The following is a 12,016-nucleotide window of genomic DNA, read 5'->3' on the forward strand; positions in this document are numbered from 1 at the left end:
CGAGCTTCCCATTTGCTTTAATGGGCTCTCCAGCCACAGGAAAGGCTTTGCACCAACAGAATCCCGTTCTATGGATTCAAGCAGATAAGAGTCCACAGAGAAGAGCAGTTAACATGCAGAACTACCAAATAGCCTTTAGCCTCCCCCTAAGCCATCCAGTCTAGACAGTAGTCTATGGTGTGCCCTTCGTTTTGCTTACTAGCCTCACGAGAGTAGAAAAAGTAAATTGACTGTCCCTCAAGTTTCTTATCAATAAAATGGAGAAATGGGTGATGTCTCCCCCATTGTGTTGTGGTCAGGAATAAATTAGGTGTGTTTTGTGTACATGTGATCACTGCCTTTCTCTCCTCCGCCTTTTCTTTGTCTTCCTCCTTTTCAGCTTCGAAGTGAGCCCCTAAAGCACCCTCCAGGCTCTACATAAAATATGTTTTACATAGAAGGACCAGCTACGTCATTTCCAGCATAAAATGAAAATGCAAGGCCCCTTGTTCAAAAATTACGAAGAATTTCAAGACAAGAGAAGCAGAGCCTCAAGGTTGTACATCCAGCCCTGATTGAAGAGCAGGTTAACAACATTAATGTTAATTTTTACAAAATAACCGCAACTGCTACTCCCACCATGGATTGACTTCTCAATTTGGGGTCAGAGTCCACGTCTTGTTCTTTCATGCCAAGCTTATAATACCTAGAGGCTTTTGTATTACAGTCCTCCTGTGGGAAAAAGAAATTGTCTCTGGCTTCCAAAAGTAACCCAAGCAATCAAGATGCCTTTGTTTCCCAAAACAGCTGGGCAAGTAGGGCTACACAGGCCCCACATCTGGGGAACTAACTTCATGAAGGGAGGGGGCCTGATACAGTCATGCATATTCATTAATTGGCTCGATCATAAATATGTATTAAAGTCCAAGTCATCCATATACCCACTGAGATCCCAATGACTAGGGGAGCGGGACCTTAGAGATTTCTCTTCGGGGCTTCCAGGATTGATGAGAACATCCTTACATGGAAGGAGTGGCATGTCTCTGGGGACAATGAAGGTCCCCATGCCATGAAGCACCTTGTCTGATGCATCTCTATGTTTGTGTCCTTCCTGGTTATAATACATGGGTAACTGTAAGTATAGGTAACAACCTCCATGAATTCTGTGAGCCGTTCTAGAGAATTAACAAACCCACAGAGGCAATGAGCCAGCAGGGGCTGGCAATACAGGTCGATTTGTGTAGATTCAGCTCTAGGCTGTTGGGTGACAGGGAAAGACTGCACAGGCAGTTGATGAAGAAGGATAGGATCCCTCCAGCTTGTGACCTAGGGACTAAGAAGAGGAAGAGAGACCAGCTGGTCTGAAGCGCAGGGAGTTGCATAGGCTCCTGAGCCTATGGCTGCTCCCTGATGACCTGGCCTCAGGTACCCAGGGATGCTTTGCCTGGCTCAGGACACCCACAGATAAGGTCTGATCTAACTCTGGGTGGTTAGAGTCAGAGAGAGGAATTGCCACAGAAGTGGCTGGTAAGAGGGTGGCAATGTAGAAGGTGAGGCCTGGATTGTTTGCAGCCGGGAACTGGACTCATGCTGATCCTTGCCATGCAGCTAGTGATAAAGGTGCGGTTTGCCCACCTTGCTCCTTTTACAGTGCAGTTGGCAGAGTTGGAGTCTTTGCACCTCCCTACTTTACTAATAAGGAAACCAGGTTTTGGGGAGTTGAGCTCGGTGAATGATTTAGGCTGGGGATTTAGGTTTTTATTACTCTGAGGCTGTAAAACCAGCAGACGGTCATCTGTTTAGTCTTAGATCAATAGTCACACTCCCGCAGGCCACACTGGGCACTAAGGCAGATGCAGGCCAGGACATACAGCAAGCCAGAAGGGCAACGTAATGCATTTCTCTTCAATGGGAGTGGAAGTTCCAAGCAAGGGACATGCCTAGTGATGAGTCACATGCAGAGAAGCCCAAGTCACGACATCCCATAATATGATCATGGTCTATGTGTGCTTGCTCCCAGGCCAGTGCAGTGTTCTACTCAGTGGTCGTTTTTACCCTGAACGATGTTTCCTAGCCTCACAGCTGCCTTTATGAAGTTTCCAGAGTGTGATGAACTGGGGGGGGGGGGCATGATTTTCAGTGGTTTGGCAGTTATGTAATGATGCAGTTATCCTCCATTTTGTGATATAATGTAATCACCTCCAAGATGTGATCTGATTTGATCAGTCAGTTGTTAAGGGAAGATTCCTCAGGGGTGTGGCCTACACCCAATATATATAGACATTCTGGCAAAGCTCCCTGGCTTCTGTTTGCTCTGAATCCTGCATCCAGCTCATCATCACCTGACCTCCAGTTCTTGGGACTTGAGGCAGAAGCCTGCTGTACTGATTTCTGGTTAGACAGCCTCTCCAGTTGTATGAGTCAGGAGAAGCCTCCACCTGACCCTCTACAACCATGTGAGCCATTCCCTTGAGATAAATCTCTCCCTCTTTCTATGAGTAGGACTCTGGGACTCTAGGCACTAGGACTCTTTTGCACACTCTCTCTCTCTCTCTATATGTGTGTGTGTGTGTTCATATATATATGTATGTATATATATATGTATGTGGGTATACATATAGAGAGAGAGAGAGAGAAAACAAGTCCTACTGGCCCAGTGGTTAAGAGCTCAGCTGCTAACCAAAAGGTCAGCAGTTTGAATCCACCAGCCACTCCTTGGAAAACCTATGGGGCAGGTGTACTCTGTCCTATAGCTTCACTGTGAGTCAGAATCACGGCAGCAGGAAATATATACATACACGGTTCATTAGTTTTGCTTTTCTAGAGAACCCAGCCTAAGACACAGGACAACGGAGGTAGAAAGTTAACCCAAGGTCAAACATGCCCCTGAAAGAAGAAAAGAACTTTGTTAACCCTTTGCCCACAAATGCTCTTTACCATCACAAAGCAGTTCCTTAATAAGAATTTCCCCTATTCCAGGCAGCAGTGGGCAAGTTCCATGAGGGGTATTCCACAGCATCATCTGTTGTGTTCTAACACCTCTAAGTAGGCTTGCCAGGATTAAGCTCTTTTGGCCCAAAAGTTTGGTTTTCTTTTGCTTAATGGTAATATTTATTCATGGCAAGGATGCTGACAAGTAAACATAGCCAAGAACAACTGAAAGCGTATAAATCCGTTCAACTTTTCCTGAAAAGGACTGAGGCTACAGATGCTGTGACTGTTAATGTCATGTGTCAACTCGGCTAGGCTACGATTCCCAGTGATTTGGCAGACACTATGTAATCACCTTCCATTTTATGATCTGACATGAGCAGCCAATCCCTTGAAAAGGGAGTTTCCTTGGGGATGTGGCCTGCCTCCACTATATTAACGGATGTTCTGACAAAGTTCGCTCTCTTTTCGCAAACCTGCATTCTTTCATCTCTCAGGATGCAAGGCGCAGAGGACTCCAGCCTACCACCTGTAACGTGAGCCAGGAGAGGTCTTCAGCCTGTCTGACCCACGGATTTGGGACTTGCCAGCCCCACAACTGCATGAGCCATTCCCTTGAAGTAAATTTTTCTCTGTATATATCTATGTACACTTTACTGGTTTTACTCCTTTAAAGAACCTGGACTAAGACAAGTGCCCTTAAGTCCCCGTGGTACCAACTCTAGGATTCCCAGCTGAAGATGCATATTCTTGGATGCTCACTGCAACATCATTTCTAAGAGGAAACTTTCTGGAAACAACCTAAATGTCCAAGCACAGGACAATAATTAATTTATGGGAAATGCATACATAGGCTTATCACGAAACCATTAAAAAGCATCTGTTTTATGATTCCTTGATGACCTAAAAATTCTTACAGTGTCACATTGAGTAAAAAAATATTTATATGGTATAATCATAATTTTTTTAATAAAAATGGGTTTTACATAAAGGCAAAGAAAGGACAAAGGAAATATACCAAAATGTTAAAAACGGTTATCATATCTGATAGCTAAGATTGTTTGTAATTTAATTTTCTTCTTTACCCTTGCATAGTTCTGCATTTTCAACAATGTGCTCGCTTGAATTTTTAAATAAGAAAAAAAAAAAGAAGAAGTCTGCAGAAAGAACAATAAAAGATAACAGGTTAATAATTCCAGGGAAGCTGAATTGTGGGATTTTCAGCTGAAAGGGAACTGAGAGGAAACTAATAATTATCAAGTCGACGTTCACAAGGGCTCCACGTTGGAAGGAGCTGCTCGATTCAATCATGTTCCTGGTTAAAAGAGCAGCTGCCTCCTCATTGACTGAAAGTGCCCCGGACAGGCAGCTCTGCTTAGTCCTACAGACCTGACCTACAAGACTTCATCCCATAGACCTTTGACAAAAATGCCAATTAACTGTCTCAAGAAGGCCCATTACACGTCAGCCATCCTGTTTGATAGACTCAAAGTCTGAGTAAACACATCCCTGGGTGGTGCAAAAGGTTGGCAATTCGAATACACCAAGCAGCACAATCGAAGAAAGGCCTGTCAATCTGCTTCCGTAAAGATTAGAGCCTAGAAAACTCTATGGGGCAGTTCTACTCTGTAACATATGGGGTTGCCACAAGTCGGAACTGACTCAATAGCAACTAACAACAAAGTGTGCTTAGCAAACCCCCCAGTCGACTCCGACTCACAGCGACCCTACAGGATGGAGCAGAACTGCCCCATAGAGTTTCCAAGGAGCACCTGGTGGATTCGAACTGCCAAACTCTGACATTTTGGTTAGCAGCAGTAGCACTTAACCACTGTGCCACCAGGGTTTCCAAAGTATGCTGTGTACTCACACATACACATGTGTAAATACATACATATTTGCGCATCTATTGACACATAATTTTGCACAAAATGGTATGGTTTATGTACACTGTTCTTTATATTTTCCACTGTATATCATCCATCAAATATTTATTGAGCACCTGCTATGTGTCTTTCTCTTGGAGCTTAGAATAGACTAGTGAACAAAAGAAAGATTTTTGCCCTCGTGGAACTTACATTTTAGGGAGGAGAAACATGAGCTAAAAACCGTAAAAAGGGACTAAATCCTACAGTATGTTAGCAGGCAATAAGGACTACAGGGAAAAAAGACACACAGACCAGGGTAAGGGCAATGAGAATTGCGGTCAGGAAGAGGAAGTCATCTTTAGTTGGAATGGTCAGGCCATGCCTCATTGAGAAGCATTCAGTGGAGCAAAGGCATTAAAAAAAGGTTAGCAGAGATGAGAACAGCTGGCAGACACGCCGTCAAGCAGATGGAAACATGGTGCAAAGCTCCTAGGGGTGTGCCACGAGTGCTGAAGAAGAGCAAGAGGCCAAGGTGGGAGGAGCAAAAAGACCAGGCAGGTAGAGCAGAAGGTGCAGAGGCAGAAATACAAAAGGTGGGACGGGGAGTGGTGTTGAGGTGGCGGACCATGTAGGACTTTCTAAAGGCTGTTTTAAGGACTCTGGACTTTCCTCTAAGCTGGACAGGAAAGAGTGTCCTGATTGGTGATGGCTGTCATGGATACAGACGTGAAGACAGCCACTGTGTATTGATCACTCCCAACAACGAAGGTGGCATCCTTGGGTATATCATTAGACAACTCCTGCCAGCCGACCAACTGATGGAAAGCAAAGTATGGCAATGAGTTATGCAATATTCCCTTTATATTTCAAATCTGTAATGGGAGCAGTGGCTAGTCCAACACTTTATTCGAATACACCACTGAAAAATAGATCTATTTTCATACAGTGCTGGAAAAGGCACTCACACACACACAGATGAGGGTGAGAAGGCTTTCTCTTGATACAAGACAAGTGTTTGCAATGAGCTAATTGACACAGATGTTTTTACTGACGAGTATAAGTTCTCTGTCAGATGGAGCTGGGAAGCAGACCTCTTCTACCCAAACATCTTCCACAGCTGCTGCCTGCTATGCAATTATGGACGTGTCAGGATAAAAACAAATGCTGTCTTTTGCTGCCCCTTCTCTAAGTCTTTGCCCACCTCATTTCCCAAACCTGGATTGTCCTTTCACCCTGACTGCATCTCTACTTCCCACACACTCACAGTGATGTAGGTCTTCAGTCTCTCCTTCGCTCCACTGTCCTCCCGCCTTGTCTCTCAGGCATGGACATCCCTGCCTCACCCCATAGCCTTTGCCCTCCCTGCTCTCCTCCTGGAATGTCCTTCCGCCAGATGACTCGGCAGACCCATGTTAGGCCTTTGCTCAATAATCACCTCATTGACACCTATCCTTTCATCGCCCTATTTGAAGTTATAAGACCCTACCTAGAACCTCCTACACCTATCTCTTCTTTATCTTCTCAACAGAACTTAACATCTGGCATAACACATATTTTGCTTATTATTTCCCTTAACCAGTATATAAGCACAGTGAAGGCAGGGTATTTAGTCTAATTTTTTCAATGTTGTACCTCCAGCGTCTAAAGACATGATAGGTGTCTAAGAAGCGTTGGATGGATGGACGGACAGACGGACGGATGGGTTGGTGGGTGGACGGATGGACGGACGGACGGATGGACAAATGGAAGGAAGAAAGGAAGGACAGATGGATGGACGGAAGGAAGAGTGGATAGATGGAAGGATGGATGGATAGAAGAAAGAATGGTTGAGTGATTTCCCCCACGGTCCCAGAAGGAGCGAGCCATATCTTACACAACACTGTATCTTCCATGCCCATCACAACATCCGCCCTCTAGCAGGGAATCATGAAGACCTGTGAGCGCCTACTTGAAATGGGGGTAGAAAGGGCATTTCTGGAAGAGACAAGGCAGCAGGTGCCCAGTCACTTCAGGGAGAGGGCAACTGGAAACCAGTTACCAATCGTCTACCCCTCTCGGCTCTCCAGACCTCTGGAAAAATGCCCGAATCCACCAAATGCTCTTTATGGTCTCTTCTCTGTCCCCATCAGCTTTCACACCATTTCTTTTCCGTCCATGGCTCACCATTGTCCAAGGCTCCAAAATGCTCCGGCGTGTCCCACCCCCTCTTACACCTCAGTGGGCAGTGCCTGTGCATGCCCAACACTCATTCATTCCTCAGGCACCAACTCCTTCAGGAAGCCCTCCCTGGGGCACTCCAGTCTCGATTAGGTGTCCCTCTGGGCTTCCAGACACAGGGGCTCACCTGTCATGACAGCCTTTATGGCCACGTTGACGTTGCATCTCTGGCCTCTGGACCTCTCCCACAGAAGATTAAGCTGCTTGAGAAAAATTAAAGACAGTCTACTATATTCCCTAGAACCTAACACAACGCCTGGCACGTACAGAGGTGTTAGTCAACATTTGAGGAATGACAGATGGACGGACAGATGTTACTCTGGACTTTTTTGTCTGAGAGGATATGCTCACTCAACAAATTATTATTCATTGCTCCCCTGGGAAACCAGCAGAGTACACTCAGAAAACATGAATTGTGAGAAACAAGAGTGAGCAGACTTGGGGGTGTTGGGTCTTTTTATCTTCCCTTTACTGTTTGTATGTATAGTTAAATATTTTGTTGAATGTGTCTGGAACTTCAAGCTATCAGATTTCTTAAAGTGAGTACCCTATCCACTGCTGGGCACACAGTAGGCACCTGTTTTGGACTGAACTGTGTCTCCCAAAAATATATGTGTAAATCCAAGCGCTATACTTGTGGTTATAATCCCACTTGATAATGGGCTTCGTTATGTTAAGAGGCTGTATTAGTGTAAGGTGTGTTTTAAGCCAATCACCTTTGAGATTTAAAAAGAGCAGGTTAGGCACAGAAAAGCTAGCAGAGATGGGGAAGACAGATGCCACACCACATGAAGACTGACAGGGAACCCAGGAAGAGAAGTTGAAAAGAGACGAGGGCCTTCCCCCAGAGTGGACAGAGAGAGAAAGCCTTCCCCTAGAGCCGGTGCCCTGAATTCCAACGGCTAGCCTCCAGTCTTAGTTATCTAGTACTGCTATAACAAAAATACCACAAGTGGATGACTTTAACAAACAAATTTATTTTCTCACAGTTTAGGAGGTTAAAGGTCCAAATTCAGGGTTCCAGCTCCAGGGGAAGGCTTTCTCTTTGTGTTGGCCCTGGGGGAAGGTCCTATCTCAATCTTCCTCTGGGTCTAGGAGGTTCTCAGCACAGGGACCTCACGTCCAAAGACACGCTCCACTCCCAGCTCTTCTTTCTTGGTGGTAATGAGGTCCCTCCCTCTCTGCTCCCTTCTCTCTGCTTTTAAGATGAAAGGTGAGGCAGGCCACACCCCAAGAATACTCCCCTTATATCCAATTAGGGCTGTGACCCGAGTAAGGGTGTTGCATCCCACCCTAACCCCCTTACAACTGATTGGCTGATCACATCAGATCACATCATGAGGGATGGTTACATCATTACATAACTCCCAAACCACTGAGAATCATGGTCCAGCCAAGTTAGGGGGCACAATTCAATCCATGATATCTCCTAAACTGTGAGAAAATAAATTTGTTTGTTAAAGCCACCCACTTGTGTTATTTGTTTTAGCAGCACCGAGTAAGTGCTGCTAAAACAATAAGGAAAGAAATGACCAGTCAATCAGAGCAGTCCAATGACCATATATTCCAGGCCTTCTCCCCTCCACAGGGCAAGAGTTGAGGCGATACAGCAGTTATGGAGTTAATTAGTTCAACAAGCCTTCAGTAGAAGTATTCTGGCCCCAAGGTGGAATACATACTCACAAACTCTCTGGCCTTTCTTTGGAATTCCCGAATCATGCAGGGGGCAAACGGGTTTGATAGCAGAGGGACTAATAACTGGAGTCTGCCTCCTGGAGGAAAGAGGTAATGATTTTCTCACATAGAATCTGAGTAAGTTGATACAAGGGAAAATTTTTCTTCTTCTTCTTTTTCTTCTTCCCTACTGGTAACTTTGCATTAGGATGTTTTCTTATCACAGCAGGATCTATCGTTGTGTTTGTCTCAAATTCACTTGGAATGTTTTTCTGCATGCAATAGAAAAAAAAATAAAAGTAACCCTTTGGATAGGATATTTGCATACAAATTATATTTGGCACTTTTACAACCTACTACAAAATCTTCAGTGCTCTCTGGAGTGTCACACCATAATATTATAATGGGAAAAATACACGTTTTTCTAATAACCAATTGCTTTTTTCACAGATCTGTAAGGGAGTTATAATGAGGGGGAAAAAAAATCCCACAACAAAAAAAGAAACCAAGTCTGAAATTCTGACAGCTTCTTCTGAAGAAAGTTGGTTAAATGGGTCTTTAAATTATCCAGTCCGACGCTGCTGTCTGATTGTTGTACTTGGAGACTGAGTTTAACAAACAGTTAAAAGGAACAAAATCATTAGGGAACAGATGCTGGGACAGCATAGTGATGATGGTGGGAAGGGACACTGGGCCTTAATTACATTCAAACGAAAAGGATTGCTCTTTTGCAAAAGGAAGACGATTCTGGCCTGAGAGGGAACCACTTTAGAAATCCCATCATTCCACAGGGCAAGAGCAAAGACGACAGCGGGCTATGTGATAGTCTCAGAGCTCACAGTCAAGGTGGAGGGAAGAAAAACTGTATTTATGGAGTGTCTACCTTGTGCCAGATACTGGGTTGGCCACTTTCAGACGTTTATCAGCTCCTATAATCCTCACAGGAGGACTACCCCACCACCACACAGTGCCTGCTACATTGTGAGCATTCAAAAAGTTGTTGAAAGACTCAATAAATTTTTTAAAGTACATAGAGAGATTAAGGAACTCACCTAAAGTCACCAAAAAATAAATAAATAAACAAGCCCATTGCCATAGAGTCATAGTGACCCTAAAGGACAAAGCCAAACTGCTTCACAAGGTTCCCAAGGAGTAGTTGGTAGAGTCGAACTGCCAACGTTTTGGTTAGCAGCCAAGCTCTTAACCACTATGCCACCACGGCTAAGGTTCAAATCCAGTTCCGCTGGCCCTCAAAGCCTTTCCAGAGGACCTCTGTTTCTGCTAAATGGAGGTCTATGGTCCTCTACACATAGAAGGAAGACTTTGGAATGGAAAACAAGCAAGAATGTGAGACAGTATCCTGGGTTGCATTATGACTTCAGTGAGCCACAGATGCCTTTGCCTTCCTGGGCCCCTTCCTCCATAAAAGGATATTAAAAATTTATGACTGCATTGGTACAAAGACAAATACTATCCAAATTGGACTATATTTTTTTCTCCTGATTTTAAAAGAAATTAAAACATTTTCATGGGCCTCTGAATGTATCATGCTTCCCACACACTGTGCCACTGTTCCTAATGGAGAAATCAGCCCTGATGGTATCATGTAAAAACTCCATAAACTAGAAACACTGCACAAAAGAGACCGTCATAGAAAGTCCATGTATCTGCAGGGTTTCTGTGCTCACAACATTTACCAAACACCATCAAAATATATACTAACCCACTTGTTCAGTTAGGATTGTGTTTGGCAGCACACAACAGAGACCCACCTATGTGGCTTGGCCAAATATGAGTTTTCCTGTGAAATATACCCAGATATGGGCAGTTCATGGTTGGTACAGTTACATATGGAGAGTCTAAAGGGCCCATTCTCCTTCTAGCTTCTTCTTTGACATCTTCACCATGAGTGCTTGTTCATGATGGAAGCAAGACGGCTTCTCCACCTCCAAGCATCCCACTGATATCCCAGGCAAGATGAAGGCAAAGAGCCAAGGGTGCAGAATAAAATCCTTCTTGTCCAGAGATTTGGTTTTTATTTGAGAAGAGGAGTTGTGTTGCCACAACAGAAATATCACAAGTGGATGGCTTTAATGATCAGAAATTTATCTTCTCACAGTTTAGAGGGCTAGAAGTCCAAATTCAGGGTGCCAGCTCTAGAGAAAACCTTCTCCAAAAACTTCTACCTGCCTCTCCTTGGCCAGAATTAGGCACCCCCACAGAAGACACCCCATAGAATCTGGAAAGTATTTTCAAGTAGAACCTTTGCTTCCCCAAACAAAATCAGAGTTGTTAGCTATGAAAAGGGGCCGATAAGGGGGAAAAACGAAGAGTGAGTACAAAACCAGCAGTCCCTGCTTCGACAGCCATAATTTCTAGAAAGCAAAAAGACTCTATTCCCAATGTATGGCCAAGTCTTCAAAACTATTATTCAGTTCGGGAACATTTCACCTGAAAACTAGGAGAGGACTTAGTTTTCACCAGAATGAGATAATCTAATCAACTCTGCTCACCATTAGCACCTGGGCAAGCTGAGAAGCAGATGTAATTTCAAGCTCTCTCTTTGCTATGTGTCTGCAATGCCCACTTCCCCAGGCTGTGTTTATTTTTATAAATTACTTATCTCCTAGTACAAAACACTGGAGTTGTCTTTCTAGGTCAATAAAAATAGGTGTGTCATTTGCATCTACTTTTGCCTGGCTAAATCTTACTTGCTCTCTAATTTTTACTTCAAGTGTCATCTCTACTTAAAAGCACTGCTGTATGCACCCCAGCGGCATCTCTGGGTGGTACAAATGGTTAACCCACTTGCCTGCTAAGCGAAAGGCTGGAGGTTTGAGTCCACCCAGAGGTATCTTGGAAGAAAGGCCTGGTGACCTACTTCTGAAAGATCAGTCACTGAAAGCTCTATGGAGCATAGTTCTACCCTTACACATGAGATCGTCACGAATGGGAATCAACTCTACGGGAACTGGTTTGTATGGACCACAGCGGGCAGAGTATACCTGTCTGTGCTCCCCGTCCTGGCTTACTGGCATCTCCTCCCCTGAAGGGGAGTTTCTGTGAACCTATGCTACTGAGCACAATTCTCAGTAATAAAAGTCCACAATCAGTGTTTGTGGACTAAATTATAAACATGACTTACTGTTTCTGTTGGGGTGTAATTAGGGTGACCAGCCATTCCAGTTTGCCCAGGACCAAGTAGTCTCCCAGAAAGCAGGACTCTCAATGATGAAACTTGATAAGTATTGGGAAACCAGGAGTTGCCCTGTCACAGACCTGAGGTGAGAATTAAATCAGATAATGCATGGCCACCATGCCCGGCACAATGGTGAACACACAGTCAC

The sequence above is a fragment of the Elephas maximus genome, chromosome 25, assembly GCF_024166365.1.
Source record: "Elephas maximus indicus isolate mEleMax1 chromosome 25, mEleMax1 primary haplotype, whole genome shotgun sequence".
NCBI classification, from domain to species: domain Eukaryota; kingdom Metazoa; phylum Chordata; class Mammalia; order Proboscidea; family Elephantidae; genus Elephas; species Elephas maximus.